The following is a 23,848-nucleotide window of genomic DNA, read 5'->3' as shown; positions in this document are numbered from 1 at the left end:
TAAAACGGCATGACAACATGTAGCAGGACTACAGCCCCAACCAAGAACAATGAAGGGGAACCAGTTCCAAGACAAGCAGGAACTGCAAACCTCCAAGGCAACCCCAGCACAGAGTGCGACAATACCCCAACAAACAAAGGTCACAAACTTGGCAAGAGGACCCCAACCCAGAGGAAGGCAGAGGGGCCTTAGCAACAAAAAGGGGAGAAGAAGGGGAGAGAGTGAAGGCAAGCCCCAATCCTGGGACAACCAGAGCAGAGGGGCACAGGAGTACCTCTAAACCTATCCTCCTATGAAAAGCAGAGTTTGAAAATGTGCCACCACAGGACACTCCTACAGCACTAACAGGATATGAACCCTAGTCCTGTGAGATCCTCTGCCACCAAGGTAACAAGACTTACCATCGAGTTATAGCTCCTGGTCTAAAGAGGAGGAAAGGAACAAGAAACAAGACAAATTATACTATCAAAAAGAACGAAGGGATGCACTCACAGAAGACATAGCCACCCCCAGGAGGTGAGTGTAGAAGACCAAGCCAAAGGTCCTCGCAGAACGGGAAGGAAGGGCGGGCCGTTAAGGAATCTGCTGCTAGAATCGTCTCTAGCAGATACATCGTTACCGAAGGCAAGTAACTCTTACATCTGATAGAGACTACTAGCCGCAGATTCCTTAACATAGAATAGATACCCTAACCATACCCACGGGGAAGAAGGGTCTGCGAGAGGAACCCACCAGCCTGGACATAACAGAGGGTCCCACCGGGGACTAGTCCAAGGGACAGGGCGAGGAGCCCCGTCCTCCCAGGCAAAGGGAACCCCTACAAACCGAACACCACAGACCCCAATGGGAGCGTGGGAAGAAGGAGGAAGAGGAAGCATGTTTGCACTCAACAGAGGAAACAAGGGCAAGGCAAGGGGAGGCCGAAGCACCCCACACCCACACAAGGCAACAGAACCTCCATCCAAGGCCAAGGCAGGGAACAAGATCAACCTAGAGGCTCCAAGGAGATGAGGAAAAGAAGGCAAGCCCCCCCACCGGAAACACACCCGCGAAGAGGGCAGCTGAGCCCATCACAGCCAGAATTCAAGAGACCAGACAGAACGACACCAACATCAATAAAGCAGTCAAAAGCAGAAAGAGTAGCTCAGGGCACCCAGGAAAACCGGGCAGGCTACCACTGAAAGAGGGAGGAACACAAAATCCATTTCTGCCCCCAGAACAGAGAACATGAAGGTGAAGAAGGGCCCGGACACACCTCAGAGAGGGGCCTGCCCACATGACCCAAAAATAAGTAGAACCAGGGCCACGACGCCTAGCCATCGACAACGGGCAGACAAGGCAAACCAGTGGAACAACCCCGGAGAAGGACACCCCGGGGTGCCACCAAGGCCTTCCAAACCAGTAATAAGGGAATTGCACCTGCAACGTACGTAAACACCATGGAGAGAAGAGGCCCAAAGGCGACCACAACTCCCCAGCATAGAACAAGCTATATAACAGCTACCACTACCCCACATAGGTTAGTTAAGACCCAAGACATGGGAACCCTCATAGGAAGAAACTTCTGCAGCAGAGGACAACAGAAAGAACCATGGGTAAACCCCCCCCCACTGAAGGCTTGATAGCAGCCAAAGAGAAAATAAACAGAAGGCCTAATCTCAGGGCCAACCTGGTGTAGATAACCTAAAACAAAAACACACAGTAAAGAAGGGCCGGCCAGCAGCAAACTGAACCACAGTCCCAACAAAATGGCTTGAGAGCACACAGATCACACAACTGGGGCGACCCACCCCAACGAAAGAACAGCTCCCAAAAACCAGATCAACTCACAGGTCACTGAGGGGGGGAGAGGGGGAGAAGGAGGAAGGAGGAAGGAGGAAGGAGGGAGGAAGGAGGGAGGAAGGAGGGAGGAAGGAAGGAGGGAGGAGGAAGGAGGAAGGAGGAAGGAGGAAGGAGGAAGGAGGAGGAAGGAGGAGGGAGGAGGAAGGAGGAAGGAGGAAGGAGGAAGGAAGGAGGAAGGAGGAAGGAGGAAGGAGGAAGGAGGAGGGAGGAGGAAGGAGGGAGGAGGAAGGAAGGAGGAAGGAGGAGGAAGGAGGAAGGAGGAAGGAGGAAGGAGGAAGGAGGAGGAAGGAGGAGGAAGGAGGAAGGAGGAAGGAGGAGGAAGGAGGAAGGAGGAAGAAGGAGGAGGAAGGAGGAAGGAGGAAGGAGGAGGAAGGAGGAGGAGGGAGGAGGAAGGAGGAGGAGGGAGGAGGAAGGAGGAGGAGGGAGGAGGAAGGAGGAGGAGGAGGAGGAGGAAGGAGGAGGAGGAAGGAGGAGGAGGAGGAGGAAGGAGGAAGGAGGAGGAGGAAGGAGGAAGGAGGAGGAGGAAGGAGGAGGAAGGAGGAAGAAGCCCGGCCAAGAACCTTCGGATGTCCGAGTCTGCCGGGGCATGGAACAAAAGAATGCCATCAAAGGGAAGATCTACCAGTCGTTCCCTCACATTTTCTGGGAACACACTGTCCCGAAGCTAAGCATGGCGGTGAAGGGCAACCGAAGAAGCCATGGCACGACCAAGTACCTCCGAGATGTCCAGAGCAGAGAATAAATGCCGCCAGCTCCCGGCCATCCAACGCAAGTCAACTCCAGCATCCTACTGAGATGCAGCAGATCCAAGGGACTCCCCCGAGTCCCACAAGCAAGAGGTTCCCCTAGCCAACACACACAAAGTGTTAAGGGCCCGCAGGGCCACACAGGTTGAAGCGAACATATTGAGCCCCCAAGAGTCCAGCCAGCGGGCCTCCCGAGAAGGTGGAGACAACAGCGGCAGTAGGGATGGAAAAGCAGTTCGCAAAAGAGGATTTGAGGCAGAGAGATGGAGGGACAGACACACCGGGTCACGCAGTGCTGGAAGGTGCTGGTGCAGAAGGTGTTGGGGCACCGGATCCCCCACGGTGGGGCACCCCCAAGTCCCCGTCAAGGAAGAATGGAGCGAACCCTCAAATGGAAGCAGCAGCTCCCTCCCTACCAGAGCCCTGGTGGAGAACTTCCAGAAGATGATCCGCTGAAAAATGTACAGCCGGATCACCCATGCGCAAAATACCCACAGCCGTGGAAATAGCACGATCGAAGGCCGCACCCGCCTCCGTAGGGCCCCACGGGGGAAAAAGGAGCTCCTCCCTAGGCGACGGCTGAAAACTAAGGCGGCCGTCCCCTGAGCCAATCAGAGTGGGCAAAGGCCAGATCCGGAAAGGAGAAAGCGGGAAAGAGGAGTGGGGGACCAGTGACTCCTCTGGCAAAAACAGCGGCCGCAGTAACGGCGAGGAGCCGTCCTTTGATTAAGTTAGGGAAAAAGCCACGATGCAGCGGCCCGTCTCTGGCGAGGATGACACCAGCAGGCACCCAACCTCCGGGAAAGAGGGGGCGTCAGAGGATGAGTCCACAACCCAACGCCTGTCCGAGGCCGTAGAGTCCTCAACCTGAGGCAGGATGTCATCGTCATCCAGCACCAAAGAAGACGCCGGACAGGCCTCCTCCACACCACACGGTGCAGGAGACCTGGGCTGGCCCAGAGCAGCTAAAGGATGGCGCCGACTCGACCTCCAACGAGGCAGCTGCCTCGTGGAGGGACGAGAGGGCCCGGGGAATAACAAGAAGTCCCCCGCCAGCCTCGACCCATGATGGGGCGAGAGGGGCCCACCTCTCCCAGAGGCGCCAGGGCTGACTCCAACTCTGATGAGACAGCCGCCTGCCTGGAGGGACGAGAAGGGCCCGGTGAGGGACGCAGGGTCCCCCGCCAGCCTCGACCCATGATGGGACTAGGGGGATCCGCCAACCCCTGTGGCTCCGCTAGGGCCAGCAGCCGCCGGCACCTTAGCGGCGTCAACTCAGCGTCAGACAATATCGTCGCCTGTCCATAGGATTGAGAGGGGCTCGGGGTTGCAACCCGAGCCCGGCGACCTCCAGCGACACCACAGGGACTCCTGCGGGAGTTTGCAGCGAAGCAGAGGCACCGTGGTCCAAAGGAGGGAACCCCGAAGGGCGGCACCCCAATGGCACCACATCCTCTGAGCCTGGATCCAAACCAGTCAGCACTGGAGCTGCTGGTGATGCCGCAGAGGGCCCGACACTGCGCAAGGGATCCGCTGACATCCCAGGAGGGGAAGGAGAAGGAGAAGGAGGAAAAGCCAGCGAGGCCTGCAGAGCCGCCTCATATGTCTCCATCTGGGCTCTCAACACCCCTTCACCGGAAACAGTGGATAGGGGGAATTTACGCAGAGCCGCATCACCCGCGGAGAGCCCACACCCCCAACAGGCCATAAACGAGCCCTCAGCGGCAAACTGATACACTTATCTACAGGAGAGCAACGCTCTTGCAGCTTAGGAGAAGGATGAGGACGACGACGGCTATGTCGAAAACCTTCCGCAGAAGCTGATCAAGGTGACAAAGCCGATCTGGACATGCGAGCCAAGAGAAGTTTCATCCAGGGCTCCCGCCGAGACTTCGGCTTCAACTGCTGGCACGCCTCGCAATTGGTGGAGCAGCCCAAACACCACATGTAAATAAGGTTAGGGTCTGTCGCCGACACCAGACGTCCACAAGACAAGAACGTTTTAAAGCCCAAAGGCATCTACACACTGTTCCCACAACACGCACAATTGCGAAATGGAATGGCCTAAACAGGCCCAGAGTACGAACCGGATCCGTGTTGCATGCGGAAAAGGAAAAAACTGACATAGGCGTGCCAGGGTGGGACTTATGTGACCTCGCTGACGTCACGTAGGTGGACAACGCCTGGGCGGAGTCGCGTGATTCCGTCCCCCCGGCAAGCACTGTCCAGCAACTCCCATCCAGTGCTCAGCCTGGAAAAAGGTGTGACATTTCTACTAGTAGCACACAAGGGGCTCACCTAAATGATCAGAGATAAATGTAAATGTAAATGTCCAATATTTGTAAAGCACACAGCTGCCTCCGGAGAGGTGTCCCAGCTCTGGAGGCCGTCGGGAAGAATAAGCAAGCTATTGCCCAGAGTCACATGGTGCTGAACTGATCTGCTGCCGGCACCAGGGATCGAACCGAGAGCAACAGGATCTGGAGGCAGTCGCCCTGGCCGCTACGCCACACCTCGTCCACACCTCTTCCATCACTCCTGTGAACTCAGTAGAACATACAAGGTGGGACTGTGGGCATTCTGTTGACACCACAGTCTCAAAGCCTTCCTGACAGGCCTGGTGAGCCACATGTAACACTTTGGTGTGGTTGAAAATGAGAGAACTGCATGTCAGGACAATTCTTGTGTATTCGCTGTCTGTTTGCTGAAGGACCCTTCTTTTGTCCTATCAGATATCTGTCTTAGGTTTGGTGTGTGATCGGGAAATGGGCTTGACAGACCTCCAGCTCCACTAAACTCCAACTCCCACCTGACCGCCCCGACATCCTCAAAGTGGTCTTCAGATGTTGGCGGGAAACCTCATGGGAAACGGGGTCGGAGAAAACCCTGACACAGCAGACTCCACTGTGGCATGGTTGGCATTTCACACATACAAGGTTACGTCAAATGGTATAGGATTGGTATCTCTACCCTTAGGGACGTCTGATTGGTAGATACACTCTGCTCATTCCAAGACCTACAAATACAATTGTTCCTGTCCAAGACCCAGTTCCAAAAATACCTCCACCTATGCCAAGTACTACATACCTATAAACCTCTACTGTTCGGACTGTCTGGCCATAACCTTCAGGAAGCAAAGCTACCGACAGGACAGGTAAATTATGGAAAGGGGGCATATCTCAAATTTACCACACACTAGTCATACATGCCTATGATGGAGTCTAATCCCTGAAACAGAAGTGGGAGGAATGGATTTAGGCCACTGGGTGTCTTAGCCTGGACTTTGGCAAGTTTGGCTCCTTGGGAAATTGTGCTATTCTTTTTTATTAAATTATCTTTTATTGTAACACGACAAAATCATGACAGTACATCATCAAACTCACAAGCACAATTGAACTTTGGCATCCTATCCACCCTCGTACATTGCTCCTGGGCCACAAAGGGCCTCCTCCCTTCTTATTCAAATTGTGATATTCTTGAGACTCAGGCTCATACATCTCAACTATCTACACACGACATACCTCACCCAGAGAATGCTGTGGTTTCCCAACGCGAATGCTGTGGTTTCGGATTACCAAGGCAGTCTACTGTTACCCTCACATCACACAGGCCCTACTGTTCTCTTCATCTTAATCCTGGAAGTTCTGTGTTATCCCTGCTCTCTTCCTATGTCATGGCTTTCCTATTTTCCTCCTCCCCCTCTATCACTTCTTCCTCGCTCTTGTTATGAGTCAAAAGTTGTATGATAAAAATAAATCTCTGTAGTCAAAAGTAAATGCCATAGCATGTTTGACTTGTGCACACCAGCCACACAGAATGTGATGTAGCCAACAATATGAGGCCCACTGGAGGAGGGACATGATGGAGGACAGTCCAACACAAGTATCAGAGACTGGGAGGAACAGAGAGATGGAAATGACATTGAAAGGGAAGTGAGGAGGTAAGGAAAAATTATCATTCAAGCACTCTTAACAAGGAAGCTTGGCAAAACGAAAGGGCACTGAGAGTCACAAGAAGTGTGGCAGTGGCCTAAACCAAAATGACTATTGAAGGACGTAAAGTGGGGTGCCACATGGAAACAAAGAACAGAGATGGACGAAAGAAGACACACTTGACAGAAATGTGACAGGGAGTAGTGCTTGTGTCTTTCTTTGCCAACTCTGTTCCCAGTCAGTGGCACAGCAAGGATCCCATGGACATTAATGCAAGCAAGAACAATAGAACCCCAGCCACTGGATGGCCATTACAAATCTGCAGTGATCAGGATCCAGTGTGCCCCTGCCTCTACTGGGCAGCTTCAATAATCATTAGCAGCGGCCCATCTGAATGGGCTGAGGTGCCATGCCCCCACATTTTTCCATTATAGAAAACAATTGGTCCTGTTGGGTAATACAATTGCTGTGATCAGTTTAAATTGATTTTTCAACAAATGTAAAATAATTGTTTTGAAAAGGAAAAGAAAATGAAATTTTACGATAAGGACACACCAGAGAAAGAAGATTTGCAAAGATAAAGTTTTTTTAACTTTTTGTTATTTCCAAAGAAAGGCTGTCACAAATACAACTAAATTGCGGTGCTAAAAATGTGACAATTGTGAAAATAAGGTACGTGTGGTGACCAGTGAAGTCAGTGGTGCACTATATACAAGACACACAAAAGTGACATAGATAACTTGGATACAAAACATTTTTTTTACATATGTACTGTCCTTTGGTTTTTCACATGAATACTGCACCCAATGAAGACTTTGTATTAGGGTCAAGGAGGCCGCATGGACAGGTATGATGGTAATGTTGACGTTTCCACGGAGGCAAGCACGCAAATGTGATGCGTCAAAAGCGGGTCTTTCTCAGGACTGTAAAGGCCAAGACAGACAGACAGAATTCCTGCCAGATATCAGGACGTAGTAGAAGTGGGTGAAAAAATTCACTTAACTAGGAACATCCACCATCCGGTCGGAGTCTCGTTGTGAAATATGCTCGATTTATGGATGACCTCCACCGGCAGGTTGGGGTCTTGAAAGAGAGCCGTAGCTCACACAGTTAAGTTCCCCCAGCCGGTTGAAGTCGAGTATGTCTGATTTATAAGTGCCGCCAAATGTGGTCAGGTACAGCAGATCAAGTCTTTCATCGGCCGTACATCTAGCGATTTCCCACAATTTTTCCAGGCAAGAAGAGTGTCTTTCAGGCTGAACAGAGGTCAGCCTGATAGGCACTTTTCTTGTTCAGGACAGGCAGGCAGGAGCTAGATATGTGCAAAATGTGCAGGCTCCCAGCTGCATGTAGTGACCTTTGCCAGACTGACGATTTCATTGCCCTATGTGCGTGACCTACTCAGCCTGTCAAATGTGCCTCAAGGCCCTCCCCTCCTGATAAAGGGGAGCATCACTGATTGCCTCAGACCTGGGCACTTCAGTTTTAACGGTTGAAGTGCCCAGGGCAGAGTGGCAATCAATGACACCTCATCACAGAGTGGGGTCAGCAGTCTCATTGACCCCATCCTACTCTGTGACGAAGTTGGGACTGCTTCCTTTTCTCATTGACTGACTTTGAAGGCAGAAATACCAACCCTACTGAGATCTCTATGACTTGGGATTGCTGCCTTCCCTCGGTCAGCCAATGAGGGAAGACAATAGTCCCAATCCTTCAGGACCCTCCGAGGCTTTCCTATCGGGGGAGCTCCAGTTAAGGTGAGTTTTATGGGTTTTTTAAATGTTTGGTGTGTGCATGAATGTATGTGTCTTCGTTAGTGAGTGTTGTGAATGGGTGGGTGTGCATGTGTGATTGCATGTTAGTGAGGTGTATATGTTCGTGTGTGCCCCATTACCTGGTAACATTTCCGGCCGCCACTACTGATAGCTGCGCTTCTCCTTCCAAGCCAAAACTAAGTGGCAGGGTTGACAATGAGGAGGCTGACTAAAGTGCTAATGTCTTCAACATCACCACTTTCTCGCTGGCTTCTGTACACAATTAATTAATTGGATCCTCTGTATTTTTGGGGGACAGGAAAACTGGATATATATATATATATATATATATATATATATATATATATATATATATCAACACAGTACTGCAAAAATGCCTCAAAAAACACAATTGTATAGTGCAAAATTTCTTCTTTTGGTACATGCAAAGTTTGCAAATCCATGCTGCAATGTCCTGGGGTAAGGGGGCTATTCAAAGGGACGGCTATAAGTTTGAGCTAAAAAGGGCCTGCATAAGGCAACCAGAATAGGGTCCACTAGTGCTTTATTATAAGTTAGAAGAGACTCTAAATATATGAGCTAAGCTGTATAAATTCCCTAAGCAAATTGACTTTTGCTTCCTCTGATTAAAAAGGAAGCTCCAGGGGGGCGTGGCTAGCAGCCGAAGGGGGTGGTCACTTGCTGAAGCGGCTCCTCATCCCTCGCCGATAAATCCACCTCATTGATCCGGCAAAAAAACATCAGGGAACTCCTTATACATGGGAGATCTCCTGTACCACCAGTCGGGCATCAAAACTTTAGCATGTGTACCCAGCTTGGCTGCCTGAACCGCAGAAAAGTCCTCCAACAGCCGAGCTCCACAGAATCTAAAATGGCGGTCAGAGGGGTCTGATATGCCTGATCCGAGGCGGGACACGGAAACATTGCCTCAGAGGTCTGGGAGGAGTGACCCTCGGTGGCGACGGTAGCAAAGTGGACCGGGGACCCCTGGAAGTGGTCGAGAGAAGAGACGGTACTGAGCAAAGTGTGGGAGACCTGAGGGATGGCCGTGGGTGCGGACAGCGGAGCTTGCTCTGGGGTCCCAATACGTGAGGTCCCCGGCTGAGGGGCCTACCTGTGTACCACTGGATCGCCCATGGAGGGCGGCTGCACGGCTGAGGATGTTTGATTAAGAGGCGGGAGGAGAGCGGATTGCCCTGCTGTGCTGGTTGATGCTCACTGCTTAACTGGAGAATTCGCCTGCACGCGTATGAGGGCCGTGTGTGCCGACGATCTCGGCCTAATTGCAGAGGCCCCTGAACCGAGGCATGCAGCCACATCGCTTTACTGGGAGACCTGCTGTCTCCGCCAGCTGAGTTGCGGGAGCTCATTTCCCCACTGACTGAGGGGGTGCAACAATGGCCTGAACCCCGGAGGGGCTACGCTTGGGAGCGTGAAGTGAAGTGAATAGCGGGCAGCCCCAGTGATACAGCGACCGCGGCCCGTTCTGGACGCCCATCTACGCGAGCCTCCCGGCTTTCGGGCCTACTCAGGCCTACCTGCTTTCAAATCTGCATACCAGGAACTGAACGCCGCGCATCCCATCCGGTCAATCCCTAAGGGCCGTCACGATGCGCAGGTGAGGAGGGGCGAACAAGTGCGAACGAAACATACAGAACAATACACACAGAGACAGTGGTGAGGGTATGGCGCAGCGACCGGCTCTCCCTAACGTGGAATCTCTACACAACGTGCTATAAATCTGGGCGGTCGCGCCACCCTTCCCACGACCAATCTACCTTGACTGCATCAAAAGCCAGATAAGTGGAGTCTCTCGGTCAGAAGGTTGCGAAGATAACTAAATCCCTATATATCCCCTTTTGTGTCCACCAGCCGCGGCCGTCCTGGGTCACCACACTTGCCTGCAGGGAATCCAGGACCGCCTCCCCACAAACGGGAGCATTGGTATGAGTACTGGGCCCTCCCTCTCTGCGCTGAGCAGGACTCCCTTGATCGAGTAGGCGGCCTCCCTCCTTAAACCCAAAAGTCCCCTCTTGAATTCCGATAAGCCAACCAAGCAGAGTCTCTTCCCATACATAGGCGGTGGCTGTTGGGAGTTGGTTTCCTTATCCACAAGGCTCCACTTCCAGCACTGATGGCCGTGAGCAGAGAGAACAAGTCGACCACGCAAAAACAATTAAAAAAATTCTCCTGGAACTCCCGGGGAGAGACTAAAGAGATGGCATCTGAAGGGGACTCAAAATCCTCACCTTCCACTCCCGCGGTCAAAACTCTAACCCTAGAAGATGTCATGGAAGCCATAGAGGGAGTGCTATCCTCCCTAGTAACGCGTATAGACTCAGTCAATATTGAGGTCACCCTACTACGGGCGGACCTAAGAAAGATGGACTCCAAAGTCAAAGACGTTGAGATTAAAACAGCCCTCCTGGCCGATACCTCCACTCTTCAGCAGCAAGTGGCCCAACTCTAAGACCAGCAGAAAAAGATGGGTGAGCTCCTGGATGACTACGAAGGGAGAGTAAGACGGAACAACATCCGTATTCTTTGGGTCCCGGAGGGACTGGAGGGGCCCGCAGTTGGCCTGTTCGTAGAAGACCTCATACTCAAAAACCTCCAACCCAAACGCCTCTGGCGCTATTTTTCTATTGAACTGGCGCACAGAGTCCCCGGGGGCCGGCCAAAGCCTGGGGCTCTATCATTGCAAGAGTATTTAACTTCCGTGATAGAGATTTGATCTTACACACTGTACGTGCGGGCCTGCCGACGAAACTGGAAGATGCACACATCACCTTATTTCCAGATTTTACTGTGAAGGTTCAGGCACGTCGACGTAGCTTCACGGTGGTCAAGAAAGCTCTCAGGGACAAAAACGTGAAATATTCCATGCTGTTTCTTGCCAAATTGCAAGTGAAGTCTGAGGGCAGGGCCTGGTTTTTTCTGTCCCCGGAGGAGGTTTGAGAATGGATAGAGGGGTGGCGCCCGGTGGGTAAACAATCGGAAAATCGGAGACCCGATGGCGCGAATAACAATCAACGGAACCCTCCAACGATAAGGAATCAAAACTCAGGTGCTGAACAAGAGTGATCACACTGAACTTTACGGATGCCACTTAAAGAGCAGGCCCATCTATTGCTGGACCAATAAGCAATCATTCCCCGAATAATCCTTCTCTCTTAGGTAAGAGCCGAATAAACTCAAACTCTCCGACCCTCATGTATGTTTTCTTTTGGAGACAATATGCGCACAAGTCAAACTGAATTACTTACTCTGTGCCAAAACAAAGACTGGATTGTTACACCTGAAGTTGAACTGTACTTTGATACCACTGCATCGTTATGGCGAGGGACAGAGGTGGTTAACCAAGAACTCCGTAAATGGTTGGGTGGGCAACGGGCACTCTGCCTAGTTGAGGAGTGGATAGTTTAAAGTCCGCTGGCAGGGGGGCAGGGAGGTGAGGGCGGGAGAGGGGGGTGGGTGGAAGTTGGAGTGTTGATGGTTAAAGTGTTCTTTCTCTTAAGCAGAGCATCCAACAGACAAAGGTATCTTGAGCAACATGGTGCTAATAAAGGAGTCGTTGGTCGGTCGGAACGGTGGACTCATTGTTCCACCCTAATGGTAGCTTATGCAATGTCCATGGATACAGGTGTGGTCACCGGGTGGGGGCGCAAGGCCATACAATGGCTGTTCAGCTTGATTCCCCCCAAACCTCCACCATGACGGATTCCCTAGAGAGAAACCCTATCGATCATGACGTGGAATGCAAATGGTCTGGGTAATAAAATAAAAAGAGGGGTGGTCCTGCAATACCTTAAACGGCACTCACCAGACCTAGTTTTACTACAGGAAACGCATATTGTGGGTAACAGGTGTCAAGCGCTCCAGTGTGGGGCTATAAAATGTTAGTGTATGCTGGGTTCACCTCTGGGTCCCAGGGGGCATGCATCCTTGTAAAGAAGAACTTGGCCCTCACACCAACCAACACCTGGACTGACCCTCAGGGAATATTTGCGGTGCTAGAGGCCATCTGGGAAGGAAGGCCGTTAAATGTCATTTCGGCACTGGGAGGGTTGGCCATGCAAGATCTGGGCAGGGTACTATTAGATCTTTCCCAGGGCACGCTGATCCTAGGAGGAGATTTCAACATGACGATGGATGACGAGCTTGATAGGCACCCCCAGCGACAGTCCCATCACTGTGGGTCAGATCTAGCAGACTTTACACAGGCACTGGGGCTTGAGGACTTGTGGCGACTGTTAAACCCAGGCATCCCCCACTTTACACACTATTCAAATGCCCACAACAGCATGTCCCGTATTGACTATTTCTTTACTTCCACTGCAGATAAAGGGCACTTTGAGCTTCTTAAGGGACTCCCTCGAAGCATTTCAGAACACTCCCCCCTTAGTGTTGAGCTCATATACCACAGGCAGTTCACCAGAGGACCAATAATCATTAACCCATGGCTCCTCAAAATTCCTGACATCAAAGAAGACCTGATTGAGCACACTGATCATTATATTACAGAAAATGTGGGGTCTGTTGATTCGGCCACTATAATATGGGAGGCATACAAGGCAGTCATTTAGGGACGGGCCCTTTCACAAAAAGTTGGGTATCTCCGCAAGCAGAACGAGCAACTGACTCAGATGGAAAATGTTCTGCTCCTCATGGAATCTGCACATAATGCAGATCCTACAGAAGATACAGCCCATAATTTTAGGATTAAACAATTGGATTATAAAGCCATGGCCTGAGAGAAGGCCCAAACAAGAATGCTCGAGACTCGCCATAGGGTCTATGAGCTTGGGGATCGTGCTGGAAAGATGCTGGCGTGGCTGGAAAAGTGAGATCAAGGAACTAGATGGGTCCCACTACTTATCCGGCCAGCTGGCACGCATGTAACAGATCCCCAAGATATAGCTGAAACATTTGCGGATCACTTAGAAGATGTATATACTGCAAGGGCCCACTACAACTCGAAGGAGTCTCGCCAGATCCTGGAAGAGATGAATTTGCCCATGCTCTCAGAAGCTGATAAAAGGGCATTGGAAACAGATGTCACAGCCGTTGAAATCTGCAATGCCATCTTTGGCATTAACTCGGGGAAGGCCATCGACCTAATAGCATCCCGATGCGCAGCATTCCACAGAAACTTTTCTCCATCGCTCTCCCACGTCATAATGGAAGGGCTCCCCGTGCGACTTCGCATGATGTCATCAAAGCCGTAAGAAGACCTCGTCGGCGTGCTGACGTCAGTTCCTTTTTTTTTGCACACCGTCGACGCATAACAGTTTTTCCAGGGCTCTCCATTTCTGGGAGTTTCTTTGTTGCAAGTACTTCGTGTAATTGATCATAGTCACCCAGAGGAAGTCTGGTTTTAAGTCATGCAGGGAATGTGGGGGTCAGATGTCGATTACTGACCCTCATGAAGATTGCTTATGGTGGCTCTCAACGGACCATTACATCGTGAAGTGATTGTCATGCAGGCGCATGAACCCTGAAGCCTTAAAGGAACTCTGGCCCAGTCTCTGGCTCCGAGAGCTTCACCGACGCCCAGAGTAACAACCCCTCTGTCCCCGGCACTCCACCCCTGGCTCCAGTGTCTCTGGTGCCGCATTGGGAGCCAATTAGATTGCCTCCTCGAGTGGTCTCAGAACCAGTGGTACCAGGTCCAGGGTTTCCAGCCTTTCCGGCTTCAGGTACGGATCTGTCGCATTTCCTTAATATGATCTTTGCCACAGCAGCTAACTCTGCTGGAGCACCGGTTGGCCCCATGGGTCCGCTGGCTTACTCCCTTGGAGGTTTGCCACCCGACTACCCTCAGGCACCTCTCATGCCTTATATGCCAATGGCTCTGGGGAGTTGGCCTCTCCAGACGCCAAGGTCCTCAAAGCCGGTGCAGTCCCTGGAGGGGAGAGTGCCGTTGGATGGATCATCTCCAACGGTATCTGGCTCCGGTCCGGCGCCGACACAACCTCGTCTGGCGTATTCTACTATCCCAGTGGAACTTCCATTGAAGCCAGTCCCGAAGTCACCGTGCCACGTCTGACGCTGCCAACGCTGGTCCCAAGGATGAGATCCAGAAGGAAAGCACAAACACTGATGGAAGAGGACGAATATCAAGAGCAGCAGAAGGCTCCCAGATCTTTCAGGAATCGAGGTAACAAGACACACTCTTTCGCTTGCACTCTTGTACCCGTCCACATTAGATCGGTCAGTGTCATGAAATAGTTACAAATTTTTATTTTAACTAACATGCAAAAATCCGCCATCCAGGAAAACCAAAAGAGTTTTCCTGCCCCACCCCTTAAAGAGAAAAACATTATGACTTTTTGCTGGAGCACCATATATCCTCCTTCCATATTTGATGACTGTGAGATAAAACCTTTATTCCAATATCCCCACAGAAAACTCTCACGGCTCTATTAAGTTTGAGTTGCGCCATCTCCAAAGCTGCGTAGCATCTTGCCCATCTCCAATGCAGCCGTGTTATGAATTTAGTCCAAATCACCATGGTGCCTTGATAACTGCCAGAACCAGTTTCATGAGTTTTATTAGAGTCAGGCCAGATAAGTCCACCATGTCATTTTTCCCTAAGTGAATGACAAGTAAATCTGGAGGGCCCCCCATGGAACACATCAGAGACAATGTGGGAAATAAACCCCCCCTACGCATTCCCCCTTTCCCCTTCCATGCCACCTTGTGACTAATACTGGTAAGTCTGAGCGATCTCCCATAAATCTGTTGCTCAGCGTAAACAGCAGCCCACTTTCCGAAGGAGTGTCCCACTATCCAGAATGTCTTTTTCAAACTTACAAGCCCTTGAATATGAACTAGGTAGAAAAACAAACATGAACAAGAGAAAAATACTGCACTAAAATTATTTCCAGACATATTTTTCACAACATTTGGACCTCCATCTCCCATTCCTACGGATGTCTGACCAAGACCACCCCAGTCTTGCAGCCTCCGTTGCTGCCCCTATCTGGAAGGTGTGTGTGCCAGAACGTAAAGGAGTCTCACCTACAGTAATGAGCACCTTCCTCTTTACTGCTAACAGCTGGGCAATAGAAATCGGAGGTCCCTGTGCATGGCAAAATATGTTTCCTCGTGTAAAAATTTTTGGGAGGCTTGGAACAATTCCCATTCCCCTCCAGGACAGCAATACCTCACCCACGCCTATTCAAAAACACCCATTTCCCCCTACCCAATTGATCCGTCTTGGAAACCCTTAACCAAATTCTCAACCTGTGTTGTTCCACAAAAACTTAATCGGTCCATAAACCTGCCCTATTACGCAATCCTAATAACTCAGATGCCCAAAATGCCCCAAAGAACAACCATACAAAACATAACCGAAACTTGAAACACTCAAAGTCGTCATAACAGCAAGAGGGCAACTGCAGTAACATCCTTTGCAACAATTCAAATGTCACAGGCTGACATAACGGCTTGGTACCAGCCTGTTCCCTATTTAAAACGCTAAGAACCTTTTTTATTAACACTCCTCCCCCACCTCAAATGCCCTTAAAAAGAAATTCCTGCCAATTTGCCAGAAATAGTAGTATGTGAAAAACCTCTATCTATCAGATATAAAACAAAACCTAATACAAACTGTTCATCAGTAACCATCTTCCCATGCATAGTAAATGTGTTACCATTACTTAATAATTCGTTCCATGCCTGCCGATAGCTTCTTCTCGTAGAGGTCGATACTGAGTGTTCAACCTATTTGACAATTCTCACCATCTCCTCCCCCCCCCCACCCCAGGCCCAGACACACTGCGGGATTTGCATCTTGTTGAGTTCTGCCCCAGGAGCCAAACTGTGAAATTTCGTCCACTGAAAATGAGACAGAGCACCCGCAATACAATTATTGACTCCTGGAATATGCCTTGCTTTAAAAACAATGTTAAGCTGCAGACACTTAAGCATAAATGCACGTAACTACTTCAAAACTCTCAAATCCTTGGCATTTTGCGTATTGATCAACTCTACCACAGCTAAATTGTATACGTTGAAAAAGACTGGTCTATCCCGCAATTCCTCACCCCATACGTACAAGGAGTTGAGGAAATAACTCCCAAGAGGCGATACTGCGACCTTGTTGCCAATGTACCGGCCAGCTCTCTGCACACCAACTCCCCTCCCAGAATATGCCAACACCTTTAGCACCAGATGCATCTGAGTAAATCTGAATGTGCCAAATCCTATCTTCATCCGCCAAAAACAAAGATACACTGTTAAAGTCTGCCAGGAAAGTCAACCAGATCTACAAATCGGCCCTAGAGGTTGCTGAAAAACGCACTCTGTGATGGGGAAGAAAGGCCCCTGACAGTGACATTCCCAGCCTCCTACAGAAAGTTCTCCCAGCCCTGACCACCCTGCACGCAAAGTTCAGGTAGCCCAGCAATTTCTGCACCTTCCTTAGCTCAAGTTTACGTTCCTCAATCACAGATAACAAAAAGGTTGAGATTTGCTGCACCTTCTCTTCTGGCAACCTAGCTACCATGCCCATGGTGTCAATTTCTATTCCCAAAAAGGTCAACTTCGTACTTGGGCCTTCCGTTTTGTCAGGTGCCAAAGGCACACCAAGCTACTGAGCCATAATCTCAAAAGTGTCCAACGCCTTTTGGTATTGTCCTGAGTTTTGTGTACCAATGAACATAAAATCATCTAAGTAATTACAAATTAGTTTGTGGCCAGTAATGTATGTAAAACGCCATGCAGAAAAGTGCTGAAGGTTTCAAATAGAGCACATGAAACTGAACACCCCATGGAAAGAACTTTGTCAACATAAAAAGCCCCCTGAAAGTGCATACCTAAAAGTTCAAAGTCAGAAGGGAGAATGAGTAAGAGCCGGAAAGCAGACTGTATATCACTCTTTGCCAGTTGCGCAGCCCTCCCAGCTGATCTGACCAACCTCAGTGCCTCAGCCACAGATGCGTAAGACACACTAGAATCCACTTGAGAGATAAAGTCATTAACTGTATGTGAGGAGGAGGAGTCACGTGAGCAGGAACATCACCCGACTTCCTGGTTGCCACCAAATCGGAATCAGGAAGTGTGCATCAGCGCTCTAGAGGCCGACCAGCTGAAGGGGGAGGAGTCACGTCAACAAGCGGAAGCCGGGAGGAGAAAAGAAGGAGGGTTTGAACAGACGGTGTGCGGGGACGTAGAGGAGGTAGCGGAGCACCTGGAGGTGGAGGACCGAAGAGAGGAGAGCATGTGGAGAAAGGTGGAGGCGGAGGACCGAAGAGAGGAGAGCGTGCTGAGGGAGGCGGAGGACCGAAGAGAGGAGAGCGTGTGGAGAAAGGCGGAGGCGGAGGACTGAAGAAAGGAGAGTGTGCTGAGGAAGGCGGAGGACGGAAGAGGGGAGAGCGTGCTGAGAGCAGAGGAGACCAGCGTTCCAGACACTGCTTCCAAACCCGGTGGGCTGGAGGGAGAAGAAGCCACGGGTCCTACTGCTGTGGTCCGAGAGGCGGGCCACAGCCCAAGGCAAGTGTGGTGGAAAGGGGTATTTTGGTGGGGTGTGTGGGGAGGGGGGAGATAAACGTTGGGGAGGTAGAAGGTCGGGCACGTTCGAGGTGAGTCTTGCACATTCTCCCCCCCCCTTTGGTGACGGTAGAAAATCTGAAAAGTGGTTTAAGCCGGCTCCATCGCGTGGCGTCTTCCGTTGAGACGCCACGCGATGGAGCTGGCTTAAACCACTTTTCAAATTTTTTACCACACTGGGCTATCTGACCCGAGTGACCCTGATTACGAAATTGCAGTGTCTTTCATTTAAAAGAGAAGATACTTAAAAAAATGTTTTAGACTGGATGGAAGAATATTTATGTATACTTATTCTTAAGAAGAGTTCACTCTATTTGCCCTGAAGAAGTCAGTTGAGGACGAAATGCGTTGGCTACAGTTGTGAAGAACTAAATAAAGATTGAACTTCTAAAAACATCCCAGATTCTGCTACTGAATGTTTCTCTATTGTGATTTATGAACTTTGATCATCACTGTATACGTTTACAAATAATAGTTTTGTGTGCTGGATCAGTATTGTCAAAAATTGTATGTTGGAACAATCCATTGTTCTAGGAGATTTAGGGGAATAGAATCTCCGATCTGTGGCACCATAAAAAAGAACGAACAAGGCAGTACTCAGGATAGGTGCAATTGTGCTTAAAACCCCTTTCCCCAATCCTTTTGTTCTTAAAAAGATCACTACTCTGGTCTCGTGCTCTGTGTCCCACTAGCTCCTGACACTGAGGAGCCATCTGGTCATGACAGGTGGTGTATTAAGCTGAACTCTTTCTTCTTAAGTCCCATCCCAAGGGGTGAAACAATCAAATTGGGCATTGGGCAATGTACAAAAGGACCAGCAACTCTTCCTGCCTCTACCTCAGCATGTAACTTCCGTTGAACACCTGTGGAAATTCTTTGGCTGATTTTAAAGTATCTGATCACCTGCTCAGCCGAGGACCCTGGTAACCTATCTTGAAACCGTCTTTAAAACCCCAAAACTACCTTGATGCTCCTTCAGTGTCGGGATAAGTCCCCGGCCATTTTGCTAAAATCTCCAGCTTAATTGGAGTATGCGCCCTTTGGTATAATTGGGAATTCCTGACCTCCACCCCTCTGCCTCCTTCCTTGATCGCCAAATCTGTGGCCCGCAAAACATTGTGTGAGGGGATGGGCCGAGAAGGCGCCATCCGTTGTAACCACAACTCCGAGTCCACATCACCCCAGGGTCTGTCATTAAAAACACTCATGCGTGCTCTAAACTCCTCATCATATGACAACCAAACATAACCACCAAAATAACTCTGAGCCTCCCTTATGATATCCATGAATATCGCTACTGCTCTATCCTGATGTGTTTCGCAGTATATGCTAGCGTAGATAAGACGCGCAGATGTCCAGTACCCAATTGTTTTGGGGACCCTAGGTCTCCATGCCAATTCCCATTCCTCCTACTCTGAGCCTTCTTTCGCCTGTATATCCCTATATAAAAGCTTAAAAACATCCACAAACTCATAACGCCAAATTCTGCTCTTGGTCTTGTCAGATAAATGGGAACCTAATGGCATACCAATCCCCATGTAAGGAAGTTTTTGTGAATAGTCTTATCTTCCTCTACCATCTCTTCAGAGTCTTCTCCACCTCCTTGGCCTTCTGAACACCCTTGGCAGAGACACCTCCCACCAATACCTCCTCCTGTAAAGTACCAATGTGCCCAGCCCCAGGAAGAACCTTACCCACAACCACCTCCCCCCTACCCCAATGGATCTGGTTGATTTCTGTGCTCGTCCCCCTTGTTGCCAGACCTTCAACCAGTCCGCCTTACCTTTTGGCAACTGGGACATCCGCTTGAGAAATTCCTGAGAGTCATCCTGATGCTGGATGACATGCGTAGCTTCTTGTACAATTGCTCGGTCCACACTTGACTTCTGCAAAAGACTAAGAACACTGTTTCGCCCCGTGACACCCCTCTTGTCCCCCGTTGGATTCATAACCTTCACCCCACTGTCCCCACAATCCCCTTCTCTCAACTCACCTTCTTCGAGGTCATCACTGTCTGCATCCAGTACCAATGAGTATTCACATCCCCCCCAAAATTGCCCCACTTCCCCACTGCATTTCCCCATCTCCAACCCCACCATCATAAAACTTCCACTGAAATTTTTTCCAGCTTTTGATTTGTCGGAATCGGAAAGAAAATCTGCTCCAGATCTCCCTTCATCCAATAGGCACCTTGACGGAGCCGCAGCATGCTCTGTCCGTAACAGACTCTTGCCAGTCGCTTTAGCCTGCGATGAAATTGGCACCTTGCCTTTCAAGCCGCTCAGACCTGACTGTTCCTTAACACCGGATGTACCCCCAATTCCCATAGGCCAGGCCTCACGTTCCTCTCCTGACAAGCCACTACTACCCACCCATACCCATTGACCACCCTTGGGGTCCTGAGCAACGTTTTGAAATGGCCCCCCTTGGGTTAGTCCCTGGTGCCCCACCACCATAGCCGGGTGGGATAACTGCCTAATATCCTGACATGCTCCAAACTCTTGGGGAACCGGGGGACCTGCGTCACCTAACTGCTGTGACCAGGTAGGCAGCTGTAATAACTCTACACCGTCCTGCAAACCTGTTTGCCTCAAAACCTCCCCACTGCTGGGGGCCTGACCTGGTACAAAAACACTTGCATTAAAATTGAAACCTCCTTGTGTTACTACCCCTGCAGGCCCCACCAAGTGAGCCTCCCTGGAGAAAGGTGAGGGGTATACAGAATGTAATGCTGTAGCAAAACTCAAAACATACGCCCTTAGAGGCGCTCCACTGGTGCTTCCGGAGAGTTCCAAGGCACCAGGATCACTGCCCATCTCTACTTCCTCTCTCTCTTTCTCTAGCATTTCCTGTTCCTTCTTCCACTGGATTGACTTCTGTGCCTTTCTATGCCTTGAGTCTGGGGGATTTCAGCCTGTCCACTTTCTCTTTCATTCCATCACAATGTCTTGTTGCATTTGGACATCCTGTCCAGAGACCAAACTTTCCCATCGCTCAGCAGGGCTGCTCGGTTGTAAACCTCTTCCACTTACATAGGTGCACTGAACTTGCTATCACCTTTCTTTCTCATCTGGGCTAGTTTGACTCGAACCCACTCTCCTCTCTCTAACTTCGTTTCCCTGACATTTCGTCTTCTATTGAAGTGTTCCGTATATATTATTTTCGCCTTTTCCAGATTGTGGTGCACTACTGCGGGATACCACTTGCTCGTGATGGTGTGCTACTTCCATGCAACATTGTCCTTCGTCAATGGATCTCGACCTCTCAGGATCTGGAAGGGGCTGTATCCTGTGTTGGTCGGGGTAATCCTGTAGGCCCACAACATGCACTTTAATACTTTTTCCCAGTCCTTCCCAGCTCCGATCGCTGACTGTACCGAGCCCATGATGACTCTATTGAATCTTTCGGCTAGTCCGTTTCCCGCCGGATGATATATGGATGTGTGTCTGACCTTTATACCATTCCTTCCCATGTACGCATTCCATTTTAAACTGAGGCCCATTGTCACTTAGTATGGAGCGTGGAATACCTTCTCTAAGGAAGATGGTTGGTAGAAACGTTAATACTTTGTCGGTGTCCATGTCTTCCTGTATGTCGATCTCTGGCCACTTGGAATACCGGTCCACGATTACTACCACATATTTCTGGACTCCCTGAGTATCCAAAACTGGACCCAAGATGTCTATTGATAGATCTTTCCAAGGGTTAGCGGGGTTGTCAATCTTTCCTAAGGGTGGGCGCATCAGGCTTTGGGACTTGGCCGCTCTTTGGCATTGTTTGCACTCCCGCACGTGCCTTTCTATCTGGCTATCCATAGCAGGCCACCAGTACATCTGTTTCTCCCTGAGCTTCGTCTTCACAATAGCCAGGTGCTGTTCATGTATAAGGGCAAGTAAATGTGGCACCAACGTGTTGGGAGGAATTATCTTTTCACCTCTCCGCAGGAAGATCCCTCGGTCACAGACCAATAATTCCTCTCTTACTTCAAAGAATTTTCTGAGCGCTGCTTCCATGTGCCTCTTCTCTGGCCATCCTCTTAGTATGAACTGCTTGACAGCCCTGATGTCTGAGTCGTTCTCGTATGCTTCCTTCCACTCCTGTTCGATTATCACACTTTTGTGATCCTCCATGAACGCCACTCTGGTACCCTCATCTTCGGAGCCGCGTGGAGCTTCCTCAATGGCTAAGGCTCGACTGAGATAGTCAGCTACTTTGTTTCTGGCTCCCGGGATGTGTTTTACGTCATACCTGTAGTCCAACAATTTAAAGGTCATCTTAGCGATGCGGGGGTCGCATTTGCATGTCCCGATGATGTGAGGACTTTGACCAGAAGCTTATGGTCTGTTCTTAGCCTGAATCTCGTGCCCCATAAGAACTGGCGGAACTTCTCCATGGCCCAGACTGCCGCAACATCTCCTTTTCTATTGCACTGTACTTCTGCTCCATAGGTGACAAAGATCTAGATGCAAAGCTGAGGGTGGCCAGTTCCCTGTCTTTTGTCTCTTGCATTAGGACCGCTCCTAGGCCCCTTTCACTCGCGTCCGTCGTTAATACTGATCTTGCTTGCTGATCAAATCCACATAGAGGAACTGCTGTGCTGATGTCCGCTTTGATCTTCTGGAATTCTTCTTGTGTCTCCTCCGTCCACTCGAAGGTTGTCTTGTCCCGCAGGAGTTGGCGCAAATGGTGTGTCTTGGTGGCAAAATGCTGAACGAATTTGCTGTAAAACTCGGCCATGCCAAGGAATAACCTGACTTCTTCCTTGTTTCCTGGAGGTGGTGCATCACATATCGCTTTGACATTGGATTGTTTAGGTATGATGTCTTGGTCGCTGATCTCGTGGCCTAAGTATGTGACAGATGTCATTCCAAACCGGCACTTGTCCCACTCCGCAGTGAGCCCATTGCGTTCCAAGACATGTAGAACTTTGGACAACTTAGTGTCATGGTCTGCTTTGTTCATGCCCATCACCAGGATGTCATATTGGAAGTACTGAACTCCATCCACTTCCTTGAACAGCTTGCGCGTTAGTTTCTGAAATACGGCTGCTGCCGAGGCCAATCCAAATGGCATCCTGCAGAATTGATAGCACCCGAAGGGGGTTATGAACAATGTCAATTTCCGGCATGCGCGGTGTAGGGCTATTTGATGGTAGGCCGAGGTGAGGTCGATGGTTGAGAACCATTTCACCCACTTTGTTTTTGCCAGCATCTCATCTATCCTTGGTAGTGGGAATTTTTCCACTATTATGTTTTTGTTCAATTCCCTCAGGTCCACACACATACGCCCTTTGTTGTGTGGCTTTATTGCTACCACCAACGGTGCCAACCACTCTGCACTAGTTATCGGTTCTATGATGCTATTGTCTTCCAGCGTGCGTAATTTATGTTGTACTTTCTCTTGGATAGCCAGAGGAATATTTCTCACCTTGTGGCACACCGGTTTTGCATCTGCCTTGAGATCGATCTTGTGCGTGAATTTAGTCAATTTGCCGACTTTGCCTCCGAACACGGTGGGGAATACTTCCTTCAGTTTTGTGGCGTCCTGTTGCTCGTCGCTGGTCATCAGAACTTGTGTGGTGCCTCCGGGGTTCAACTGCATTCCCAAGTCTCCTTGGTAGATCCACCCTAGGACCGAAGGACCTTTTCTGCCACGTATAGTTTGCACTTTGCACTCCGTTACTTGAATTCAAATTTCAGGCTTCGATATCCTACCATAAGAATGGGGTCTCCAGTGAATGTGACTTGTCTAATATCCGGGGGCTCCAGGTGATGTCCCAGCCGGTCTTTGAAGTGTTCATCCCACACCGTCCATTGTATTATGGTGTACGGGGATCCGGAATCTGCTACCATCTTTATCGGCATTCCTCCTATTACTAGGTCGCATTGAGGTTTCTAAGAGCGGTTGCAGTTGATCCCCAGTATGTGTTCTTCTATGCACAACACGCTGTCTGATTCTTCTTCGCCTTCTCCTCTACATCTGACCCTTGTGTGGTGTA

Source organism: Lissotriton vulgaris, chromosome 3_1 (assembly GCF_964263255.1).
Source record: "Lissotriton vulgaris chromosome 3_1, aLisVul1.2, whole genome shotgun sequence".
Taxonomy (NCBI): Eukaryota; Metazoa; Chordata; class Amphibia; order Caudata; family Salamandridae; genus Lissotriton; species Lissotriton vulgaris.
Note: the sequence above shows the minus strand (reverse complement) of the source record.